At 37.2% G+C, this 26,869-nt stretch overlaps 1 protein-coding gene across 1 annotated transcript in view; it reads left to right on the top strand.

The window, feature by feature from the left end:
* The first annotated feature begins 7,153 nt into the window (after positions 1-7,153).
* Positions 7,154-26,869, top strand: part of LOC126378220 (sperm surface protein Sp17) — a 147,379-nt gene continuing 127,663 nt past the window's right edge. The window contains exon 1 of the mRNA XM_050026442.1: positions 7,154-7,296. The gene's annotated coding sequence lies outside the window, so the exon portion shown is untranslated. The remainder of the gene's footprint in view (positions 7,297-26,869) is intronic.

Below are 26,869 nucleotides of genomic sequence, written 5' to 3'. Positions count from 1 at the left end.
TCATACAGACTAACTTTGGGCAGACGGCAAGAGGAAAACCACTGCTCTATTTTTCCCTTAAAAAGTAGCAAGGAGAATGCTACACCGACAAGAGCGTGGCTCTTAAATAAGTGATGATGATGAAAGACCGATTCCCACTCCTTTACCCTAGTTATATAGAAAACTATTTAAATACATTTTGATTTATTTAATAAGGCATATTTTCTAGTAATTTGGAAATCCCTTTTTAACCACTTTATAACCATGAATTTCCAAAACTCCTGATTTAGGTCCCAAAAGGGATCCCCGTGGAAAAATGAGACTCCTAGTATGTACTTGATTCAGACCATATTTTATTCTGAGTTCAAAACAAGTAGAATTTCCTCTCGGAAAACCCATGAAATTTTTTGGGTTTTTTTATTTTTTTTTCAGTTCCACACTTTTAGTTCCACTTGATATCCACTAAGCCAACAGCCACTCAAGCTACAATCTTAAATTATTAGGAGCAATTATATCTTATGTTGTTATAAATAAATGTCAGAACTGACCATAGAACTTGGCACTTATTTAAAACTCACTTCTTCTGTCGTTGAAGTCAACAACAAGGCATAGTTATATCATAATATTTAACTTGGCTCATTTTACAATTATATTTTTGATGAGATAAGAATAACCACATTGAGATTCGTAATGCGTTCGCGGCAGGTTTTATTATTTATGATCCAAACTCATAAACGCAAATCAAGTGGATAAAAGCCCAAGTCGAGATTCGAACCGTGGACACTACGATGTAAGCCATACGTTCTCCGAACAGGGCGATCACGCAAATCAATGAAAAGAACATTTTTTATGGAAAATGGGTTTGAAAAGAAAATAAAAAATAAAAGAACGTTCTTTTTTATGATCGACCTCTGATACAAATTGAGCGATCCGCCCACAGCCAATCTGATAATAAAACCTTTTCAATGTGATTGATATTGGTATTCAATCTAAATGGGCTCGAGAGTATATTTTTCATTTAAAAATAGACGAGGGAAATGTAATAAAATAAATAATATATAAAAGGGAATTCACCTTAACAACCTGTTTGAAGCCTATACGAAAAATATTTTTTTGAAAATACCGTTAAATATGCGTTATAGGTATAGGGAGGGATGCAGATTCAAATTCAAATTCAAAAACATCTTTGTTCAGTAAGTACAAATACAAATACAAATTGATTTATTTGTGAAACACAGGTAGAGTAGGTAACATATAGTTACACTTTGAATCGTCAAATTTTACATAACGTACGTCTCATCCGCCTAAAACTACTGCAGCTTCTCACAACCTGTATAGCCGGGGAAAAGAAACTGCAAGAAAAACCTCGGCACAGGGCCCTAGGCGTTATTTAAAAAAATAAAAATAAACATAAAATATTGATATACAATTGAGTAATTTAGCTGCCTAATATCAGTTCTCAGACAGTTACTTAATCCCATGTATTCATATTTTCTAAATGATCACTAACAGACCATTGTTAACACAGTTAGCACTTAAAAAACACAAAAGGACTAAAAAAACCAAAAGAAACGTATCGTATGCAATGTAAATCATCATCACCAGCCCATTAACGTCCCCACTGCTGGGGCACGGGCCTTCCCTATGGATGGATAGGGAGATCGGGCCTTTAACCATCACGCGGGCCCAGTGCGGATTGATGGTTATTAACGACTGCTAATGCAGCCGAGACCAACGGCTGAACTTGCCTTCCGAAGCACGGAGGAGCTCGAGATGAAAACTTTTTTTTTTATTTGTGGTCACCCATCCTATGATCGGCCTTTGCGAAAGTTGCTTAACTTCGACAATCGCAGACCGAGCGCGTTTACCGCTGCGCCACCGAGCTCCTCCGCTACCGCTGCGCCACCGAGCAATCTAAATACGTGTAACAAATTATAAAGATCAAACACAAAATGAAACAGAAACGGAATAAATCATAAGAAATAACTTTATGTACTTGTACTACTCGTAGAATAGCTACGACTGTGTTACGTACGTAGTCAATGCTACGTACCAGCTACGAACCTTTGTTATCTGAATAATTTTGTTTTTGGTTTTATAAAGTGAATTTAATAATATTATTATATTATGCACCTATACTTATCTCTTCGGGTATATAGGCGTGATGCTACGTATTATTTATTTATTATTATTTATTTATTTATTTATTTGTACACAATAAAACAGACACAAAAACATACAAAGAAAACAGATAGTACAGGTAAGCTTATTATGCAGATTTATGTTCACACCCAGTCCAGCATAGAAGCTAATGAAATTTTATTTATTTATTTTTAGTTTTACCATTGTAAATATAATAGCTGAATAGCCATTAATAGCCAGTAAAACCAAACTTCAATACAAACTGCACGCGATGTAGGTGAATAAAATAATTTATTTCGACAAATTGTTGAACTAACAACTATATGAAATTGATGGCCCTTTACCAGAATTATTCATTGTTGAAACATGTTTCGTTAATTTGTTTCGCTGAAACATGCTGCTTGATTGAATATGTTGCATTTTGTCGACATTTTTGGACGCGATGCGACGATAAATTCAATATTTCAAACTCGATTTATGTTTTTAAATAAATATTTTTTAAATGACTGGAATGCTAGCTATATTACGGTGATTTTTTGCTTTCTATTTTTTAGCCGTGGTAGCTCAGTTGGAAGAACGTTTAACTACCATTGTAAGGTTGCAGGTTTGAATCTTAGCCTAAATAAATGATCTTCGAATTCATGTTTGGATCATATTTTATTACTAGCGACCCGCTCCGACTTCGCTCGGGTGCAATGCTGAGGAAAAAATTAAATTATTTACGACATCACATTACAAACCTCAAAAATATCAGTATTTCTCCACTATTTAATGGATGTTATTATACATATAAACCTTCCTTTTGAATCACTCTATCTATTAAAAAAATTACATCAAAATCCGTTGCGTAGTTTTGAAGATTTAAGCGAACATAGGGATATAGGGACTGAAACAGCGACTTTGTTTTATACTATTAAGTGATAACGTACTTAGCTGTAAAGAAAACCATCGTGAGGAAACCCATATTCCGCGAAAATGCGTTTCGAAGGTGTGTGACCTACTATCCTAAACTGGGTTGGATTTCCCTTCGCGGGTTGTAAAGGTTATATGAGCGGACACAGTGAGAGACAAAATAACGCCAGGGATATATATGTTTAGCGCTCTATTTTTTTCTTCTTTAATCCCACTCCGACAAACCACTCCTTTTGTTTTCATGTTTTGTTCTCTATTTTTATCCCTGGTAGCCCAGTTGGTAGAACGCTTGCCTCTCACTTTGAGCTCGTAAGTCGTATTTTTTTTTGACGTGAAATATTGTAGATTTTCCGGACAAATGGGGATCGCTGAAGGCCCGGTACAACGTTTAAGACAACAGGCCTGATGTCCAGTTGGGCGCGAACCTCGGTTCAGGGCGTCGTCTGAGAGGAAAAATATTTGAAAGAATTAATCGACCCTAGTAGGTCGACAGCGATAAGCGCTGATTGAGTTGCAGGTCGTAAGGAAACTCTTATGCATTTTCGGAGGTATGTGATCTAATCTGTATTGGGCAGGTTTTCCCTTCGCGGGATCAAGATCAGTCGCTTGTGTAAAAAACCAAGTTCTTTTTTGTATCTGTGTACCCATGCAATAGGTACATAACAAACTGTTGGTCACCGAAATAAAAAAGAGTTAGAAAAATGAAACAAAAAACAATCATTCGCATTGAAACACCAGCACATGAAACAATGAAGGTTTGATTGAATGGTCTGTGTCGCCATGTTCGGCATATCGAGAAAGTAATTAACTCTTCTCAATGACCACGGATAAATAGATACCTATGTATGTACGTACAGCGATTTCACCGTACCGGTACCCAGGGAATATTAATTTCAGTATCCATTGATGTGTGATGAGTATTCGACTGTTGATTCAAATTAAGAATGGGTGTAATTAAACTAAACATGCTCGGATAAGTAAACCAGGGGGTCTAAAAAGGTCGTATTGTTGCAATTCATCTGAGAAAGCAATATTGCTATTCGACATTTGTTCGCATTGCGCACGTACTTTTATATTACGCGAAAATGTCAAAATGCAATATTGATTTTTTATGTGTATTCTATACTTTTGCGATCGAAAATTCCACTTGATATTATCTCAAATAATTTATATTATCGAATAATGAGCTGAATCATCCCTCTCAGTATTCGTTCCCTCTCAGTACATACTGAGAGAAATACTGAGAGGGATGATTCTGAATTGATATCAAGTGGATTTTCCTGTCGGAAAATTCATGAAAATTTTAGTGTTTTTTTAAATTATTTCCCGTTCTATACTTTTGCGGCGGAAAATTTAACTTGATATCAACTCAGAATCGTGGCCTGAATCATCCCTCAAAGTTTTCGTTACAATGTCACTAACACCCTGTATAGACGCGAGCTTATGTTGTTATGTTCGATTGGCATAACACTACGGTGTACACTTTGTACAAAGTAAATGTTTTACATTTACCAATCAGGCCTTGGATGGTATTGGTTATGCTCGGCTCTATGAAACTGATTATATATGCTATCAAAAATTCTTAATTTTACCTTCATTTTTTGTATTTTTGGTTTTTTTTCATAATTTATGTAGTTCTGTGCAATAAAGTATGTTTGATTTGATTTAATTTTTGTTGATAATAAAAAAGTTATTGTTATGTTATTTGTACATTTAATGTTATTTCATTATATGTGTGAAACGAAAGCCTTCAGCGCTCCCCATTTGTCCGGCCAAATAGTTAATACCATCTGCGGCAAATCTACAATAAGTCACGTCAAAAAAAAGTGAAACGTGTACACAGGGTGTTAGTGACATCGTAACGAAAACTTTGAGGGATGATTCAGACCATGATTCTGAGTCGATATCAAGTGGATTTTTCCGTCGCAAAAATCATGTATTTTTTTAGTTTTTTTAAATTATTTTCAATTCTATACTTTTGCGATGGAATCATGGTCTGAATCATCCCCCTCAATATTCGTTACGGTGTCACTAACACCCATACCTACTTGTATGGCTACCGTATGTACTTGTACGGGGTGTAAGTGACATCGTAACGAATACTGTTAGGGGTGATTCAGCTGATTATTCTGAGTTAATATCAAGTGGAATTTCCTGTCAAAAAATTCATGAATTTTTTTTGTTTTTTTTTTTTAATTATTTTCCTATCCATACTTTTGCGACGGAAAATTCCACTTGATATCAACTCAGAATCATGGTCTGAATCATCCCTCAAAGTTTTCGTTACGATGTCACTAACACCCTGTATATGCCTGTAAAGGAAAAAATAGCGAGACGGAATTTGGAACTATAACTGCCACATTTATTTAAAACTGTACCTAAATTTAAACACAATAAAAATCTTTATCTTTGCAATTATTTTGGTTTCCTACTATGTATGTATATGTAGCTATACTTTTTGTAGCAATATGATACATTTTCTGACTGCCTCGGTATAATGAAGCCCGTAAATTCGATACGAGCCACCCCACAGCCTCCGTGATCCAGTGGTTGAGCGATGGAGGTCTTGGGTTCAAATCCCGTTGGAGACATATCACAAAAATCACTTTGTGATCCCTAGTTTGGTTAGGACATTACAGGCTTATCATCTGATTGTCCGAAAGTAAGACGATCCGTGCTTCAGAACGCACGTTAATCCGTTGGTCCTGCTTACTACTTACTGATGTAAGCACGTAGTCGTTATATAAGTCGTGTGAGGGGCCTTTGGCGGCTCAATAGTAACCCTGACACCAAGGTTGATGAGGTTGGTAATCCACCTCACAACCCACACGATAGAAGAGAAGACCCCATAGCCCATATAATGGTCCATCATGTTAGAAAGGATACAATATTTCTGTCGGGTTTAACGACATGCTCCGGATAAGCAGCTGAACGCGTCCTATGTTTTTCATTCGCTCCCGGTCTAGCATAGAAGCAATACCTACAAAAATAAACTAAATAAAAAGTTCTTTATTTCAAAAATCTTAGCTACCTACAGTAGGGATTGAGTGCCGATTTTTTATCTATTAAAAACTTAACTACTTATTAATAATTCCACTAATCCACCATTCCACTTTCTATGTATACTTAATTTAACTATTATTAAGTATACTTCTAATTTATTGCTTTTTGTCATTTGTTTGCATAGCGCACTTTTATATGTGCATATGTCAAATAGCAATATTGCTTTTCAAACCCCCACTTAGATCTAATTACTTGCCAATTTCTTTTAAATCGTGGTAGTCGTATTCGTTTCGGTTTAGGCGTGAAATCGTAACAGACAAAGTTATTTTCGCATTTAATCTTACCTTACCTTACCTCACCAAACAAATAGACGTGTCTAATGAAATTCCCTTAGCAAATTAGCCTTCAACATAACACAAATAATATAAAGGAATGGCTTCCGAAAGACAAACATACTCTTATTTGAATCTGGGTTTATTTATATAAATGTTTTAACGTTTACATTGTAAACACATAAATGCAAGTTGATGTAAAACAGAACATTTGTAAATAATCCTATTATAAAATATGGCGGGAAAATAAAATCGTTCTCTCCAATAAGCTAGCAACGCACGTCTTAAGGGCAAGTTCTACGTCATTACTGATTTTTATTTTTCTTTTTGTTGTATTTGTGTCTGCATCTTTAGTCAATCTGTTTACATAATAATGTACTTATACAATAACAATAGTTTCGTTTCAATTGGTTTTTATGTAATAAAACTTTTTTTTTATACGTAATTTTTTAATCGCCAATTTAGGAATAAAGATGTGTTCCAAGTATCACTTGCAGGTATTTGTAATATTAAATCCCTTGAGCTAAAAGCGTACCATTTTCAGCTGTTTAAAATGCGGTAAATTATAAATCTGCGACTGTAGTCCGTCTATCCAAAATGCATTAATATTTCACGATTTAATTATAAACAACCCGAGGTTACATCACTAGCCTGAATTATTCTGACAATACACGGAAGTTGGACGATGAAACGTAAATTTCCACTAATCCATTTCAATCAGAAGACGAACAGGCGAACACCCCCTTAAGAGTTCCCGCGCAATCGCGGTCCACAGTTGCCGCGAGACCACTGGGGCCGCACGTCGTCGCGTTCCGAATTCAAACTTATCGCCTTTTCCCTAAATTCCGTGCGTTCCTATCACTATTCGAAAAATAAGTGAGCTTCAAATTCGAATTTTGAATTATTACGTTTTGGCGCGTCGAGCCAGGTGAGTGTTTCTTTTTAATTTTAATTATCATGTCATTTCTTTTTAATTTTTATCATTTTTTGAACGAAGAGGTTATTTGACATTGCATATTTTTTGTGTCAATAGTTTTTCTTTATAGTGAAATGATGTGTGTGCAACTTAAAGGTCGCTTATGAGCTAATTAGGTTAGAACTAATTAGTAGGGAGGTTTCCCTTCACTTTATATTTACGTAGGGCTATACTGTGAGGGTATAATGGCTATTCTTGACACAGGCCTGGCATATTAAAATTTATTGTCCTTTATAAACCTGCTTGGTATTTTGAAAAGCTTAAGCGTGACTTGGGTTGACAGAAACGCGCAAATTATTTTATAGCAATATGGGTAAAAAAGGTGAACAGAAAAGAATTAGCTACAAGAGCTTGTAAATGCATGTATTTAAGAATTACTATTTTTTTAAAGCTTTGCGATATTTTAAACCTTTAGGCAAGAAATAAGGAAAGATATCTTTTGTCAAGTTGAACAGGTTTCTACACGTCAGAGTTAATTTGAATCTCTAATTTTGTTTCATGAGTAAATGAACCATTCGTTAACGAACGGAAATGTATCTTGAAGTAGGATACTAATAAAATAATCATCATTAATATCTCAAGTAAGCGCCTTTGTGAGAAATCACATTCTAAAGTGTATTTCTTGAACAAAACCTCGATTTTTTTTGATTAGTTTCATTCCAGGTAAAAATTTATTCTATAGTTTTTTACCTCGATTGAAACTAGCTTGCCTATAGCTTGGTTTTGTTAACAAAAATCAAAGAACGCTTGCTTGGTTTTTATTATAAGGGAACGTTACTTCTTTGCCTAATCTAGTTTCAAAACGTTGAGCATGTATTCTGCCTATTTGTCTTCAATAGTTTCTATCATACATAAAACATAAACAGTCTATATACGTCCCACTGCTGGGCACAGGCCTCCCCTCAATCAACCGGAGGGGGTATGGACCATACTCCACCACGCTGCTCCAATGCGGGTTGATGGAGGTGTTTTTACGGCTAATAGCCGGGACCAACGGATTAACGTACCCTCCGAAGCACAGAATCATCTTACTTTTTCGGTCAATCAGGTGATTCAAGCCTGAAAAGTCCTTACCAAACAAAGGACAGTCTCACAAAGTGATTTCGATAATGTCCCCATCGGGAATCGGACCTGGACCTCCAGATCGTGAGCCTAACGCTCTAACCACTAGACCACAGAGGCTGTTACTTTCTATCATCATCACTAATTAAAAACTATGCTCTTGTCAGTGTAGCATTCTCCATTCTTGTCTATCAAATACCAATTCTTTCACTTCCTCATAAAACACGACGTTCGCCTTCTCTTTAGTGTGTTCCATGTAAGCTCTTCTTAGTCTTCCCCTTTATATCTTTCATTGTAGCTTCCCTTCTATGATATGTTATGATCTAGTACTTACTTACTACCTACATGTTTGCAAGAATAACAACAAAATTGAAGGCAAAATAGGCTTACCGCTTACCTGCCGTTATGGCCTGGTATTACGACAATACATTGTACAAACGAGCGCTCTCAATCCTCTCACGAGAATCCAACATTTTCCTAATACATATATACATACATAAACTCACGCCTATTTCCCACCAGGGTAAGCAGAGACTATACAATTTGATTTGCTTCGATCCTGACACACTTCTCTTACTTCCTCCACATTCATCAATCGCTTCATACACGCACGCCGGTTCAGAGTAAATCGGAGGATTATTGTTAATCCTTCACCTCACAACCCACATGATGTCAGGTCCTGATGTCCTCGTCAAACCTGATGTCAGGGTTATTATTGAGCCACCAAAGGCCCTTGACATGGTTCATGTAACGACTACGCACTTACATAAGTAAGTAGCCCGGTTACTATACTTACCAACGGCTTAACGTAGCACGAACTTGTTCCGAAATACAGATCATCTTACTTTTGGGCAATCAGATGACCAGGAACTCTGTACAACGCCATCTATATTTTCTGGGGAACATAGTCTCGACCTTTACAAATGACAGTTAGACACAATTCGGCGTAGGCAGAACTTTTTTAACGACTTGACTTTTTGTGGATTTGCCGCAGATTGCATTGACTATTTGGCTGGAGAAATGGGGACTACAACGTATAGTAAATTCTTACACATAAATTATTACTCACAACATCATCATCGTGTCGTCCAAACAGTATCCGGCGACGGAAACTCCTAAATATCTATCCCGGGTCGTTGTTGTGGTGGGCTCTGATATGGCTGGCGAAACCGAACTTTGACTTAAAGGTCCGGTCACACGGCACACAATAAAGTTGGCCTGACGAATTGAGTGTGTAGGAGGAAATAGGAGGGTTTCGGTCGAGTCTTCCGTATTTGGCGCTTTGCGAAGCGTTTACAACTTCTCTTCAAATAAATTCACGCTATTGTGAACGGCGGCGCCATTCCGGTCTAAGACGAGCACACACAACATAATATGTATTATACTCACAACATATAATACACTCAAAGTTAAAAATATATTTATTCAGTGGGTAACATAGTTTCACTTTGAATCGTCATTAATAACGAACGTCTCGTCCGCCTAAAACTACTGCAGCTTCTCACATCCTGTATAACCGGAGAAAAGAAGAAAGAGAAAGAGAATTTGCAAGGAAAACCTCGCACAGGGCCCGAGACGTTCTTTAAAAAAAAACATAAAGTATTGTTATACAATTTAGCAATATGGCTGCCTAATATCAGATCCCAGGCAGTTAATCCCATGCATTCATATCTTTTATTTCTTTCTTTCTTTTTCTTGTGTCCATTGTGCTCAATAAAGTATTTTATCTATCTATCTTCTAAATAATCACTGACCTTTTTTATACATTTTCTGTTTCTTTTTTACAGTTTTCCTTTACTTCACAGTAGGTACCTAACAATGATCAGAATTCCACGAGTTATTCCCGAATAAAATAGAATCTTTTTATCGCAGATGTCAACAAGACTATTCGGGAGTTTATTTTTATTTACTCCTATTGTATTGTATTGTTTCTTTGTGTAAGTACCCTTACAAGGGTCAAGATTATTGACTGTTTGAGATAACAGAAGTGGATAGTCACTTATGTTTGTGTTCAATATTGTATTGAATTTCGCATTCTTATTTCGAGTCAGACAATATTACTACGAATTCTATAGGTATTGCTTTAGGTGAATTGATTTAATGTGGCCCTTTTTAACCCTATGTTGTATATACCGCTTAAATCGCGTAATATGACGTACACTTTGATGGGGTGGTAACCTTATGTAAACAGAAACCCACCGACTTTCGGCACGCACGAATTTATTTTATAGCAACTCTAACGTAACAAATGTATGCAATTTTTTCAGCCCTATCCTACTTTTTTTTCGTCACACGAACATCGTGCGGATGTTGGCGAAAAAAGAACTCTTTTGTACGGGAACAAGGCTTGTGACATTTCAATCTTTCTAATTAGATTGAGTCGAGTTGGCTCTGTGACCTAGTTCTGGGGTTAGAGTACCGGCGGCAGGGTTGATGCCTGGCGGTTTTGGCTCTAGTCATTTTGTGTTGCAGTCGACGATAACATGTTGCTAAATGGATACTAGAAATACTATGGGATTGTTGGCGTTCGATTGCCCAGTTCCCGTCAAATATTTTGATATCTGACGGGGGCGGGATTTTTTATTTATTTATGACAATGTGTCCCTAAATCTTACAACCAAAGCTGCCAGTGTCTAAGTGATCGGAAAACAAACTGAAAAAAATTGTCAGAAAAGAAAACAATTCAAATGCGTGGGAAATATTTAAATAACGAACACAAGACGATTTTATTTTCTTGACAGACCGTTGTCAATTTGACATTACTTATTCGGATACACGCCCAAACACTAGGATATACTATAATATCTACCTAGTTGGGCTTTATAAGTTAAATGTTATGTAACTTAAATAGCTTAGAATATACATTCAATAGAATATACTTCATGTTCTTTCAAAAAAATGATTGATTATGATTATTATGATTATCCCACTGCTGGGCACAAGCCGTTGACTGAGGGGAGCCTCAATCCTAACCTATCATGTTGGTCTAACAGAAATGTGATAGGTGGTGAGCCGTGTCGCCGCCTATAAAGGATTTACATTATTTTTATTGCAATCGATAACATTTAAATGTCACGCGACATAAAAATACCCTTTCGCGTTTTATTCAGTTAGCGGCCTCTATAAAAAACCGTGTCATCGTCCATCTTGGATTTCGCTGACATTTTGTTTTTACACCTTGAGGCTTGCATTGGTGTCGTGAAAAGAATATTACTTTCGAAATTTAGTAATGATAAAATGTTAATAATAAAAATTAAAATTAAGTTTTTTAATTTAAAAATGCATCAGATACATATGCTAACAGTCTTGGATAACTCTATTTTTACCATTCTTTTAATAGAACATTAAACAGCCTATATACCTCCCGTCCTACTGCCGGGTTCAGGCCTCACCTAAATCAACCGGAAGAAGTATGGAGCGTACTCCACCACGCTGCTCCACTGCAGGTTGGTGGAGACGTTTTTTACGGCATCCTATTATGTTGCAGGACACTCAGAAAGTTTTCAATCCTCCCCCAACCCCTCATTTATTCAACGCGAAATTCTATTGCTTGATGCATAAAATATGTTTAGAACTGCCCAAAGTCAGGATGAGCGCAATAAGTTTCCCGCGATACAGTTCCCAAAGGAAAAGCGGAGACCTTCTCAACTGTAGCAGTTTATAAGTCCTATTCACACAGAGGTACCGCGGTACCGCGAGCGTTGTGGCATAGAGTAAACAATTACGCTACGAATAGAATGGACACTGGACACTTCTCTGCCCCGCGCCACTCCAAACTTCCCTCACTTCACCCCTGATAATTGTTGCCGTGGCTACGCGAGAATCACTCACGATGTGTCGACTCTGTTTTACTTATGTCCCGCTCGCACGCACGGGGTAAGCCATGAGTAGCTCGGACAAAACATACAAAAAAAAAACAAAAAAATACCAATACCAATAAAAAATAAACAAGCGGTGAACATGTATTAAGTAGGTATTTGACAGCCAACCAAAGTTCAATCGAATTATTTGATAATTAGATTCAAGTTCGCTTGGCTATCAAATAGGTACGTATGTATACACCCAATCAATATTTATATTTTTATTGTAGTGTACGAAAAAAGGTACTTTTTGTAGTGCGTATGGCATTAACTTCTTGGCCGGACAAATGGGGAGAGCTGAGGCTCTCACCCGGTACAAAATTTAAGAAAACAGGCTTGAGGGTGCCAGGCTGGGCGTGAACTTCGGCTCAGGGCGTCGTCTGAGAAGATAATATTTGAACGATTTAGTCGACCTTAGTGGGTCGGTAGCGATTAGCGCTGAATGGCGGAAATCTTCGACCATGCCGGCTGCGTCGGTATCGGAGTTCTAAAGTGGTTGTTCATTTGTTGTCGCGAGCTGATTGGACGCCTCTATGGCTGGAGTAATCGGGTCGTCAGAGACAGGTCCAGGGAGAAGGATATGATGTTAAACCGCGCCGCAGCGGATTTCTGTGTAAACCCGCGTATACAAACTCGAACATTACAAATGAAATCCCAGCCCGAAACGTTTCCGATACCACTTTGTATGTGCATTGAGCTTAATCCAGTGCCATGGAGGGAAATAAATAAACTGAAATGGGAGGTATATGGGTACCTTAAGGTCGTTCTCTGATTGTATTTGTTGAAAAAGCCCGTTACGGAATGACCTTAAGTAGATTGGATGTGTGTTGAGTGGTTTTATACATACATTCACAAGATCACGCTTATTTCCCGTTGGGGGTAGGCAGACATCACGGAATTTTACTTACTATGATCCTGACACACCACTTTCGCTTAGGGAAGGTACTGGAAAGCATCGGCGCCCGAAAAAAGTTTATCTGATACTTCTACTCACCCCGTAAGAAACTGGCGTGAAGTTTTCTTACCAGTAGTCGTGAATGTTTGCCCAAAGCTATGAAGATGCAGTAAATATATTTTAACTGATACAGAATGGTCCAAAGGTGGACGTTCAAAACGAAAAATTTGATAGAGCGGTTCATTGGCTACCAGAAACACCCCCATGTATGTTCAGCGATTTTTTACGGTTTAGAAAATGTGACCCATTTTGTATCTTTTTCATTTTTTTCTATCTTATTTCAGAAATCATTATTTTCCCGCTATATCTTTCGTAATCATTCTTTTATTTTTCTTTTATTTTAGTAACCCTGACACCAGGGTTGATAAAGTTGGTAATCCACCTCACAAACCACACGAGAGAAGAATACTTTTATTTAATTTTAGAACTATTCCATAAAAAGTGACAATAGTTTACAACCCACCACATAATAAAAGAAAAAAGGTACAGTTTTAGTTTCACTGCTTTTGATTCTTTGATGAACATACATGGGGGTGTTGGTAGCCAATGAACCCATCTTACAAATTTTTAGTTTTGAACGTCAACCTTTGGGTCACCTGTATATTGAATACGAAGAAGGACACATCAATTGGATCTTATTGCTCGTAAACGTGTGATGTTTCCTTATGTCAGTTGACGAATGTATTTTATGACATGTAGATATAGTGGTATATTCCTTTATGGCGTTCCTTCAAACAGGTCCAAAACGAATCACTAGATAAGCAACACTCCCATGTCAGTTCAACGATTTTTTTCGAATACATTTTCAAGATTTCGTCCCTTACTTTTAGGTGAGGTGTAGGTATTAAATTCATTTTGCGATGGATGTACAATACAATACAATAAAAATATACTTTATTGCACCAAAATAAAAGGAAATATTCTTAAAAGACTTAACTAATCACGATAAGCTGCAAAAGTGCAGTTTCTTGCAATGTAATAAATAACTGGTTGCACTTAAGATTTCCTGGTTACGTGTCGTTTTTGTAATAGAAAAAAAACACCTAAAAAAACATAAATTTCGTAATTATGACAAGTAATGGTTCATAATTTTCACCACTGTACAAATAATTCGCCGAGCTCAGTGACTGAACTTTTGATCTTTGATTGTACATGGCAAATGGCGACCTTATAATGGCGCCTAAACCGATTTCTTCCAGACCAGCGTTTTTTTTTCATGATTCTATAAGGCGAGGAAATATGTAAAAATTAAAAGATTGCGGGTACAAACTATAAGTACAACTTCATCATCACTAATTTCAGAGCCACGCTCTTGTCGATGTAGCATTCTCCATTCTTGTCATCTCATTCCTTATACTCGTAAGACACGACGTTCGCCTTCTCTTTAATCTGTTCCATGTAAGCTTAAAGCTTGTAAGCTGTAAGTACAACTTACCAATAAATAAATACATTACATACATAACAAAACAGCCTCCGTGGTCTAGTGGTTAGAGCGTTAGGCTCACGATCTGGAGGTCCGGGTTCGATTCCCGATGGGGACATTGTCGAAATCACTTTGTGAGACTGTCCTTTGTTTGGTAAGGACTTTTCAGGCTTGAATCACCTGATTGTCCGAAAAAGTAAGATGATTCCGTGCTTCGGAGGGCACGTTAAGCCGTTGGCCCCGGCTATTAGCCGTAAAAACACCTCCACCAAACCGCATTGGAGCAGTGTGGTGGAGTATGCTCCATACCCCCTCCGGTTGATTGAGGGAAGGCCTGTGCTCAGCAGTGGGACGTATATAGGCAGTTTATGTTGTATAAATACACGTCTCACCTTCTGACTTCTCACCTGATGTACCTTTCTTATGTACCGTTGTGCCTTTCTTGTTACATTGTAATTAGACGCCCACACTTTATATTGTTAATAGACACAGAAGAGCGAGGCCTCTTGACACAGGTATCTTTGCATACCTACTAGGTAGGTCTTAGCCCTAGCCTATAGATTAATGTGTGAGTTACTGACTCATCATCATTATCAGCCCATTATCGTCCCCACTGCTGAGACACGGGCCTGCCCGATGATGGATAGGGAGATCGGGGCCTTAAACCATCACGCGGGCCCAGTGCGGATTGATGGTTATTAACGACTGCTAGCTGCTACATCACCTATGACCGGCCTTTGCGAAAGTTGCTTAACTTCAACAATCGCAGACCGAGCGCGTTTACCGCTGCGCCACCGAGCTCCTCTCAATAAACATTTTTTTTATTACCTTTGACTACCCCAATTGGGATGTACCCCAAAAATAATTCTTTCACGTTATCTCGCCGGTAATCTCGTTAGCGATAGACAAGGGCTAATGGCACATTAAAGTCAGCATCAGAACGCAATATTCCTCTTTTATCAGGTGATTATGTAAATTATATGTGGTCTTTGCTTAATGCGACCTACCTTGTTCTTCTAAATTAATCGTATCGTATCAGAGGATCGCATGGTACAAATTGTATGAGAGAAGATAAACGAAACAAACTTACTTATTTATGAGGTGTAATATTAAAGCCGCTGCAAGGATAATCTCTGCAGGTGGGGATATCTGGTTGATGGTTGCGATGACTGCGAGTGTGGAGTATCACCACAAACTATGGCTCACCTTTTGTGCTGTCCTAAGTGCCCTAACACCTGCACTATTAAATACCTTTACGAAGCCACTGACAATGCCGTAAGCGTGGCCAATTATTGGTCAGCAAAAATTTAGTATCGATCGCCATCGACTCGCAAAGAAGAATTAATGATCTACTTGGTACTAAGGTAATTCGAACTTCATAGAAGCGCACTGCCCGGACACTCCATATAAAAAAAAAACTCTTACCGTGTGCCGTTTTACCCAATGCGTGTGAGCAGGATAGACAGTCGGGGGGCGCTCCTTTATTTCTTCAACTTACTGCTTAAATAACATCCTAAGTAGTTTAGTGGTTAGAGCGTTAGGCTCACGATTTGGAGGTCCGGGTTCGATTCCCGATGGGGACATAGTCGAAATCACTTTGTGAGACTGCCTTTTGTTTGGTAAGGACTTTTCAGGCTTGAATCACCTGATTGACCGAAAAAGTAAGATGATTCTGTGCTTCGGAGGGTACGTTAATCCGTTGGTCCCGGCTATTAGCCGTAAAAGCACCTCCACCAACCCGCAGTGGAGCAGCGTGGTGGAGTATGCTCCATACCCCCTCCAGTTGATTGAGGGGAGGCCTGTGCGCAGCAGTAGGACGTACATAGGCTGTTTATTTCTGTGTATGAATCCCAAAACCTTTTTTAGAACATACTGTTTTCTCTTCCCCGATTCATACATACTTCGGTAGTATTTTTTTCCCTGGGGGTATAAATATATCTTTCTATTCATAGTCTATACCTACAGCTCCTTCATTTCCGTGATTTATATCACAACCAATGTACCTACCTACCACACTATATACTAGTATATCTATATTGCAACATAATAAAGGAACTGTGAAGATTTATGGTCCCTAGATACAGAGTAGTTTTATCCTTCTTATTGGAAACTTCAGGCCCGGAATCAGTAGTCAGGTGTGGTTAGTTAACATAAATACCAGATAATATTTTAAATTTGTCAGTTCTTTTATCGCGTGGGTTGTGAAGGTGGATTACCAACCCCATCAACCCTGGTGTCAGGGTTAATATTGAGCCGCCAAAGGCCCCTGACATGGCTCATGTAACGATTACTAACTTGCATCAGTAAGTAGTAACCGGGACCAACGGCTTGACGTGCCTTCCAAAGCACGAATCATCTTACTTTCGGACAATCAGGTAATCAGCCTGTAATGTCCTAACCAAACTGGGGATCACAAAGTGATTTTAGTGATATGTCCCCACCGGGGTTTGAACCCGGGACCTCCGGATCGTGAGCCGAACGCTCAAACCACTGGACCACGGAGGCCGTTAAGTTACTTTAAGTAAAAAAGCTTATTATAAGATTAATGACTACCTAAATGATAAAATATCTGGTCTTGAACAGGTGGGTTAAAAAAGCCACATAGAAGGAATTCATCAAAAAAGCAATATTGTAATTTGTCATTTTCGCACATAAAATGCATGATGTTATCAAATATCACATAGCAATATTTTCTTTATATAGCTGTTTTTTTTTTAATTTGATGGTAAACATAGAGAAGCCCTAATTGTAGTAGCAACTGAAAAACAACGCAATGAGTCAGTTTCGAATCAATTGCGACTACCATACTGGCCTACTAGGTGCTTCTTCAGGCTTTGCTTAAAGGACCCCATGTTGTAAGAAGGAGGGAACGCTTGAGCCGGCAACCCGTTCCATTTATGAATTTAAATTGCTTCCATGTGGCCTTTTTAACCCCCCTGTTCTAAATTTAAAAAGTGCGATTGTTTCGGGTAGATAACGAAGCGATATCGCGACTAGATACATACCTGGCAAGCATTTCCCATTGCTTTCTAATGTTTCAATACCTATGTTTACGTATCTCATTTCTTCATTAAGACTATTCCCGTATTTGAACAAAATAATTGAGGAGCATCGGATTTCCATTTAATTGCTGTTCTGCTCGTGTTTGTTGTTATCGAGTTTGCTACTAAACAACTTAATATTTACAGAATGGTTTCCGCCCACGGCGGTGTGTGTAGGATTTGATTAGGTATGTGATTTAATTTATCTACGAATGTGTCAATTTTCATCCAAATCGGTCCAGCAGTTTAGGCGAGAAACGATAATACAAACTAAATGTTTTGTTATTCTCTATTAGAAGCTTTATTAGTAAAGGAATCAATAAAAAAAACTTTTTATTTATACAACATAAGCTCACGACTATACAATGAGTGACTTTCTAGACAACGTTCCCCAGAAATAATATACTAGATGGCGCTGTTGAGATTTAACCTATTTTCTCATTACTCGGGTACATAATTATTCAAAAATACAATGTAAAGGAAAGGAAGTACGGAAGGCGATTGGGGCAACCACCGTTCTACACGCCCTATCTATGGAGTAATGGCGATTACTCCACCGACAAGAGCACAGCTCTTAAATAAAGAGAGAGACAATGTAAAGGAAAAAGTATATATGCCTAAAAATAATTGTTGCTTAATATTCGGATCACATTATGTATAGAATTATGATGCTACGTATATTGCTTCTCTTTATTTTGATCAGAAAAATAATGGTTGGAAGAAGTAGTTGTGTTTGGGGGTATTAAAAGGGTACATTTATACCCAAAAACAAAGATAAAAGATGCATATATGATACATGAAATTAGAAGGTTAAACGAAGAAAAATCTTTATTGTTCTACATATATTGTTTTTGAGGTATACATAGCTTGGAAAATCCCTCATTTGGGTAGGGATACATCCATCACAAGAAAAGAAATAAGTATAAAAAAATTAAAAAAAAAATTGTAAAGAGTTTTTTTTTTGTATTGTAAGTACCCACGCGTCACCCAGCACCTTTTACTTACTTCATACAAAAACAAGCTCACAATATTCGTCAAGAATTTTCAATTATTCAGCTACAAAATAACAAAGAAGAAAAAATTACGTACAAGTAAAAATGACCCACAAAATTTTGGAGCGCGTCCTCTAACTTTTTTCCGCTCAGCTAACTTAGCAGAAAGTCTTAATAAAACAAATACCACAGTTTACAAAGTGGAAGTTTTCTGCTTCATCAGTAAAGAAACTTGGAAACAATTCGATGTTTCTCATTTATCTGTCTCAAAGGGAAAGATCTGTCTTCTTCGGATAAGGTTTTCCGAAATTCTTCCTCTTAATGGCCCAGTCCCAGAAATTCAGAAACGAATATTTTCGGAATTCGAATATTTGCACCCCTCTTAGGGAGCACCCCCGCTGACGTCACTATACCTGAAGTTGCTATACTTTATTGCTCCAAACATTCTACAACGAAATAAGGAAAAGAAAACTTAATGCTCGCGGGATATGGTCTGGAATTGAATCACCCACATTCAAATGTTGTCATTGCTTAAAAAGGAAAATAATTATTACCAAAAACTTGCCACGACTAAATTTTGCGGAAACTGCAGCCTTAAATGTTTGAGCTGAGACGTTAAGTGATTACTTATAACGTTATGTGACCTTTATTTCATAATTTATCATGAAACTAGTACACGGCCCAATTGATATCACGTGGTTTCTAGGATTAGCGCCAGGCTAATGGCAATATTGGGAGGCATATATAGGGGAGGCCAATCAAAAGATGGGAGGACGACCTAACTAAGGGGTGGAGACAATACACACACAATAGAGCAGATTGGCGCATGATGGAGGAGGCCTATGTCTCAGGACAGCCCGATTAGAACAAGTACTACTTATAATAAACCTATGTAAAGTAGAACTGTATATCGGTGAATAAAGGCTATTTTTATTTTTATTTATTTATTTTATTTAATGGCAATATTACATGGGACTTAGATATAGCTGCATTGCACTCTATGGAAGTGAAACGTGGACTATGACACAGAGAGACAGAGAGAGGTTGGAAGCGTTTGAGATGTGGTGTTGGCGAAGGATGGAGGGTATAAGCTGGACTGAAATGGTGTCAAATGAAAAAGTGCTGGAAAGAGTTGAAGAAAAGAGAACCATATTGAAGACTATTGAGAACCGGAGAGGAAATATGATTGGCCACCTGATACGACACGATTCATTTATAACAAACATTATAGAAGGAAAAATTGAAGGGAAGAGAGGAAGGGGTAGACCTAGGATAACATTTATGAGACAAATAAAAGAGAAGGTGCAGGTCGTGTCGTATCGGGAGGTGAAGGTTTTGGCGGGAAGAAGAGAGGAATGGCGGTTACTCCACCGACAAGAGCGCAGCTCTTAAATAGAGAGAGAGATATAGCTGGCAAGGAGTGGGTGTACTTAGTATATATACTCATTATACATTTTAGTGACATAGTAACGAAAACGAGGGATGATTCAGACCATGATTCTGAGTTGATATCAAGTGGAATTTTCCATCGCAAAAGTATGGAACAGAAAATAATTAAAAAAGAAACACAAAAATTTTCATGAATATCCGATAGGAAATTCCACTTGATAACAACTCAGATTCATGGTCTGAATCATCCCCCTCAGTATTCGTTTCGGTGTCACTAACACTCATAGCTACTTGTATGGCTACCGTATGTACTTGTACGGGGTGTAAGTGAGCGTCGCAAAAAGATTATTTTTTAAATTATTTTAATTCTATACTTTTGTGATGGAAAATTCCACTTGATATTAACACAGTATAATCATCTCCCTGAGTATTCGTTACGAAGTCACTAACACCCTGTATACTTTATACCTGTAGTATAGCTAATCACAGTCAAATTAATCAAGCATGTATACCAGGTTATACATTTTGATGTCATATTGCCAACCTAGGAGGCCGTACCACGTACAAACAAAATCGATTTCGCTAAACAGTAATTACCCGTATGGCTGGCGAAATTGGTTTATCGCGTACGTTATCGAATCTTTGTATTATACAGGCTTCGTGCGAATAGAGTCTACATCACAACACAGCTCAATTAAAACTAGCGTAGGTATTTAGGCTTTACGGTCAGGTGATCTGCTTGGTTTTTTATTGACGTGACTTATTGTAGATTTGCCGCAGATGGTATTAACTACTTAGCCGCAAAAATTGAGAGCGCTGAGGGCTCTCATCTGGTACAAAATTTAAGAAAACAGGCCTTAGGGTGCCCTATTGGGCGCGAACCTCGGGTCAGTTCGTCGTCTGAGAAGATAATATTTGAAAGATTTAGTCGGTCGGTAGCGATTAGCGCTGAGAAGAGAATTAGTCGACCGCGCCATCTTGACCAAACTAGGGATCACAAAATGATACATTTTATGATTATGTCCCCACCGAGATTTCAAATTTCACCGATCACTACTTCCACAATTCTTCTTTTATCGTGTGGGTTGTGAGGCAAATTACCAACTTCATCAACCCTGGTGTCAGGGTTATCATTGAGCCGCCAAAGGCCCCTGACATAGCTTATGTAATCTACTTACTTCAGTAAGTGGTAACCGGTATCAACCGTTTAACGTGCCTCCGACGCACGGTTCATCTTACTTTTGGACAATCAGATGATCAGCCTGTAATATATTAACCTCACTAGGGATCACAAAGTGGTGATTTGTGTGATATTAAAAAAGTCTCAATACCCTTATCTAAGGGAAAGCGTCTGAGACAAGGTGACGCCTACCAGCTGATCTAATCAAGCCAAGGTCAAGTCAAGTATACCATGGCCAACGACCCCTCCCCTCCCAACGGCCTAGAGTAAACCCATAAAATTACGGCAAAAGCTGCAATCTCCGGTTTTTTATTACCGACACACTACATTGTGTCTAAATATAAACAGTGTTGTTAGTCGTAAAATTAACTAATTGTTAATAAAGAAGTTTTTTTACTAACACAGTTGGCTCGACCATTATACACGGCGCCGGCGACCACCTATCGTGTTGGTCTAACAGAAGGCTTGGTAAGGTGTGTGTACATGTCCTAACCAAACTAGGGATCACAAAGTGATTTTTGTGATATGTTCCCACCGGGAATCAAACCCAGGAACTCCGGATCGTGAGCCCAATGCTCAACCACTAGACCACGGAGGTGTCTGTAACACAGATTCCATACAAAACTGAAAATTCTAATAGCGTAAGTGCAGAATATCATTGATGTGCTTTCAGCACAAAACGCAGGACAAATGCATGGATGAACGTGAAACAGAAAGGATTTGGAAGGGGTTAGATCAACATTCTTATCAACCTTGATGCCAGGGTTATTATAAAGTCGCCAAAGACTACATACTAACTTAAAAAAATATTAGCTGATTTGTCGAATTTAGCAAGGGTTCATTTTTGAATAGAAACCAAAGCTTCTATCATAGATTGCAACTCGCCCGAAGGGGCCTATCTGATTAGCACACAAAATCTATAGAGTTGTATAAACGGTACCAACTGCATACATTTTGTTGGTGTTCTAGTGAGACATGGCCTTTACACTTTTTCCACCTTTTCTATTTAGCCTAATAAATGTATATTTCTAATAATAAAACTTTTCTAACAACAGACAGTGATATAGAAATACAGTACTTTCTATATTGGAACTGTAAAGTGATTCTTCAGGCAATATACCTGTCGCGACGCAGTACTGAATTGAAGTTTGTATTTATTCAAACGGACCGCTATCCTCCATTTTGATTGGATATCTTCGCGAGACTATTGTGTTGTGCCGTTGCGGTGTTTACTTTTGCCTATAGAGAGCTTTTATTTTGTATTTTGATAGTGTGTTACCTATATACAACAACCCTTTGGGTCCTATGTTACTAGGACCACTATTGGCAACAAAGTTGCTAACAAACGATGTCGAAAAGCTAGTTTTTTTTTTGACGTGTTATTGTACGTTCGCCGCAAATGGCATTAACAACTTGACCGAACAAAAGGGGAGTGCTGAGGGCTCTCATCTGACAACAGACCTGAGGTTGCCCAGTTGGGCGCAAACCTCGGCCTGGGGCGTCGTCTGAGAGGAATATATTTCAAAGAATTAATCGACCCTAGTGGGTCGATAGCGATAAGCGCTGAAAGAGAAAAAGCAGCAGGGAAACTTTGACATAAAGTGACAGTTATAAGATGAGGTTGGTCATTGATAACGTACAAGAGAAGAAGATGAATCTGACAGGTCTTATAAATATAAGACTAAAACGAAATCATTTCAGTGAAGTTAGTCTTTGAGTGACTAACTTGCTATATTCTTTCCTAAATTGTTGTTGATTGGAAGATATATCATCAACTATTGATTATAATGACCTAACAACAAGCAACAATATAACAACAGGCTACATACGTCATTTAATACACGGTTAGCGTGACCGTTACCATTTGGATACAAAAAGGAATATTTCACAGATTTGAAAACATGCAATTTGTGTCGGAATTAATTAACTTTTTTATTTGTCTGATTGAATAGAGCGTAGACGAAAATAGTCACATATTATAAATACATTGGTTGCTAACGTAATTCTGTTTTGTGATAATTCTTTTAATTGCATTGAAAAAATAGAAATCATATTTCTAGGTAACGTAATTGTTTTAACTCTAGTGACAATCTAGTGTATAATGAATTATGAATTATTACTTTGTTTATAGGCAGTCGCTTTTGTAAAAAACCGAACCTGTTAAATCTTCAGGTTAGGTAAGCGGACCCTGTGAAAAACGGGGTAATGCTAGGGTGAAATGATTACTTTGCTTAAAGAATGTAGTTTTTTTAGTTTAGTATAACATAATCAAATTAATGAGCTGCAAAACATGTGTGTTAAAGTATATGTTTTTTTGATACACCAGTCTAGTAAAGAGGTCTTTCAACTTCCATTATAAGTGATAATATTTGTTTTTACAACCCTTTGGGTACAATTAAACTGAAATTTTGGGAATCTTGATTGTATGTATTCTATGTTCTCTAACCCTAAAGAGGATTTCCGTATTTCCGGGAATGTTTGCTGTTTACATTAAACTCGAAAATTTTAGCTCCATTAATATTTTATCAAGCAATAACATGATAAAGCTTTTAGTGCAAAGTAGCCACCCGAATTCTAATTTCCTACCTCAACATCATAAATAATCCCCTGATTGATTGGAAGCCTAACCGTAACCTACATAACCAACGCAACGCGCACATACATATAGAGTTTTATATTTTATGTATAATCAGAGTCGAAAATAACAATTTAAAATGTTTCATGGTGCTTATCAAACTGAGCATGCGCCAAATCCGCTTAAAAATCTTCTACTTAGCTTTTCAATCTATCGTGAGGTTTGTCAAGTTGACGTTATCACTTCTTGTGTCTGGATTATTATTGACCTATTAGCAATTACAGATGATCAGTTAGTCACTTTTCGCCGTAGAGTTCAGCATTAGCTATCTTACGACATAAATTATGACTACCAGAAGAGGCTGCGAGTTATCTTCTGTCTCTCTCTTTATCTCTGCCCATCCCATTGGGATGACGGTCGTGAGTTTATATAATGAAGAAAGAGAACTAGTAAAGAAATATTAATAAGATTCCGTAGCAACAAGAAAACATTTTTCCCACTTGTATACAATAATTATTCGACCAATATAGACTGAGAGATTCCCTTATAATTCTCCACTTATCTCGACGTTATAAGAATTCCTTCTCTAATTAGACCCAAACCCTCTAACCGCCTTAAGGGCTATTAGTGTTGAGATTTCGTGTTTTATTGGTACTTAGGAGCACTTAAGTTGTTTAGCATTAATAAGAGTAAGTAAAAGCTTATAAAAGACCACTCCAATACTTTTGATATTTTTCATCACATTAAGTGAGTTAATAAATATTCAATATTCACGAAATAGCAATTTAATAATAAAAATACCTATAAAGTATGTTTAAATTATTCTGTCTTTGCCCCATTTCATTCAAAATTTTTCATCATCATTAGTCTATACTCAGGCAGATCAATGAAGTGTACCACAGGGTATGATATTAGGGCCGATTATGTTCCTACTGTAGGTCTTGGTACGGTCACGAGTACTAATATGTATACATTTTGATACCATGTCACATTAACTTTTTTGACAAATTGACCCGTAAGTCACAGAAAATGACAAATATGTTAGTGCGACAGTGTTTTAAAGTGGGTATATGATATTGCTCATGACTGTACTTACTTATAATTTTAAGATGTCTATCTATCTAAATGTTTCTGTCTAAATTTAAAATTTTAATTTTAATTGTGTTGTTGTCTTGGTAAAATGTTCTCGCGGCGTCCAGTCTAGCGACTCAGTTGGTTATACAGGGGGTGACTGAAAAGCAGCAGCAATGCTGAGGCTCCTCCTTTTCGGCCACAACTGATAATGTGTTACATGTAATTAGGTTTAAGCAATTTTGTAAAAATACTTGTGGTTGAATAAACTTCTTTTATTATTATTATTATTACTATGGAATATATAAAGCGAGGTCTGTGCAAAGTACTGGAAATTACATAATACATGTTTATATTTGTAACTAATAAAACTATGTTATTTCGATAGGGTATAAATAAATTAATATTAACACTCACATCAAATTTGAAATGTAGCAGCAATATGAATTACTCAAATTGTAGGTAATTTATATTTATCCAAACATTTCACAACAGCGAGCACGAAACACTAAAATATTAATATTGGTAACGCTGAAAAATTCACGCGAACCGCACCGACCCGGTTTCAGATCTTTGACCCTTGTTGAAATTCATCCCACTATTTATTGTCCCATTAGGCGAGATCAATTTTGGTACTTATTATACTCAAATATGATGAATTCTTAATATGTCTAAAGCAAAATGTCATAGTCAGTCATCGAGAATAACTAACGGGTAGTTTCTATTTGTCATATCTATTGATCAGAGCGATTCAAACACCTGAATAGCTTTTGTTAGTTAATGGTGATAGATGCCTATTACTAACAAAAGACTCGTTTAAATACATGAAAAGCTACACGTCGTTAACTAGGTCGGTAGTCCTAATCTTAGAAAAAATGTAATGTCAATATTATGAAGTCTACATGAAACGAACAATAATATTATTATATTATAATTATCATAACATAACATAAAACACAAAATATCCTGAACTCCACGTGATACCAATTATTTCGGGTCCAAATATGAATTCAAACTCATGTAGTCGAAGGTAGAGGCTTAGACCCCGACCCAATAACTAGTTACGAAACAGTGAAAGTAAAGTCTTCTCTGGTAACTGGTCAGGTAAATCTAGTTATCCACGTGGCCAAAGGGGAAACCGTGACCCTAAGATGTAAGTCACACATCCTTACAATACACACAGCCAGGCTATCTCAGATTTTTTAAGAAAATAATAATATCTTGCTTTTCTAGGTTTCGCAATAAAAAAGTTTTTCTCGTGCAAATTGGATTAACTTTCAAGAAGTTAGTAAGTTCTTATGAACTGGGTAAATACACTTAACTACTAACTCATAATATGCTTATATCAGCATTATTGTCTGTAAGTTATTTAAAGAATACTTCCACCTCTAACGGGGTAACCTCGTGCCCAGATAATGGAAATATCATGGCTTCCACAATTGTATCTTCGTGTCTACAAAATTCACTTTACTTCACTCAAGACATTCGCTATCAAGCACAATTGCTGCTTAAATATAAATACCAACGTTCCAAAATCTTTCCAGGTTTCATGTTCGTGTACAATGAAATGAAATTTATCATGCTACCTTTACGGGGCTTTCAAACATATAACATAATGTAATGTTCCGGAAGCAAGAACGCAGTGTGCTCGTGTTGCCAACCTGTATGTACATGTCTCTTTTATGTGGTCGGAATTTAGAGGTATTATTACCTTGTTCAAGATTCGGTTTCCAAAATTCTTTAAAATCATTTAATCCTATTCTATGTGTTATGACCAGAGGTTCAATGAAATATTATCCATTGTATACAATATACACTACATGTTGAGAAGCAGCAGTTTTAGGCGGATGAGACTTTCTAGAGAAAAATATTTAATACTTAAGTTAAAAAAATACGATTCAAAGTGTAACCTTGTTACCCACTGAATACACCTTTGACCTTATGTTCTTTTCTAATGTGCGTTATAAGACCAATTCA

The sequence above is a fragment of the Pectinophora gossypiella genome, chromosome 25 (assembly GCF_024362695.1).
Source record: "Pectinophora gossypiella chromosome 25, ilPecGoss1.1, whole genome shotgun sequence".
NCBI classification, from domain to species: Eukaryota; Metazoa; Arthropoda; class Insecta; order Lepidoptera; family Gelechiidae; genus Pectinophora; species Pectinophora gossypiella.
Note: the sequence above shows the minus strand (reverse complement) of the source record. Positions and strands in the feature narration are given on the sequence as shown.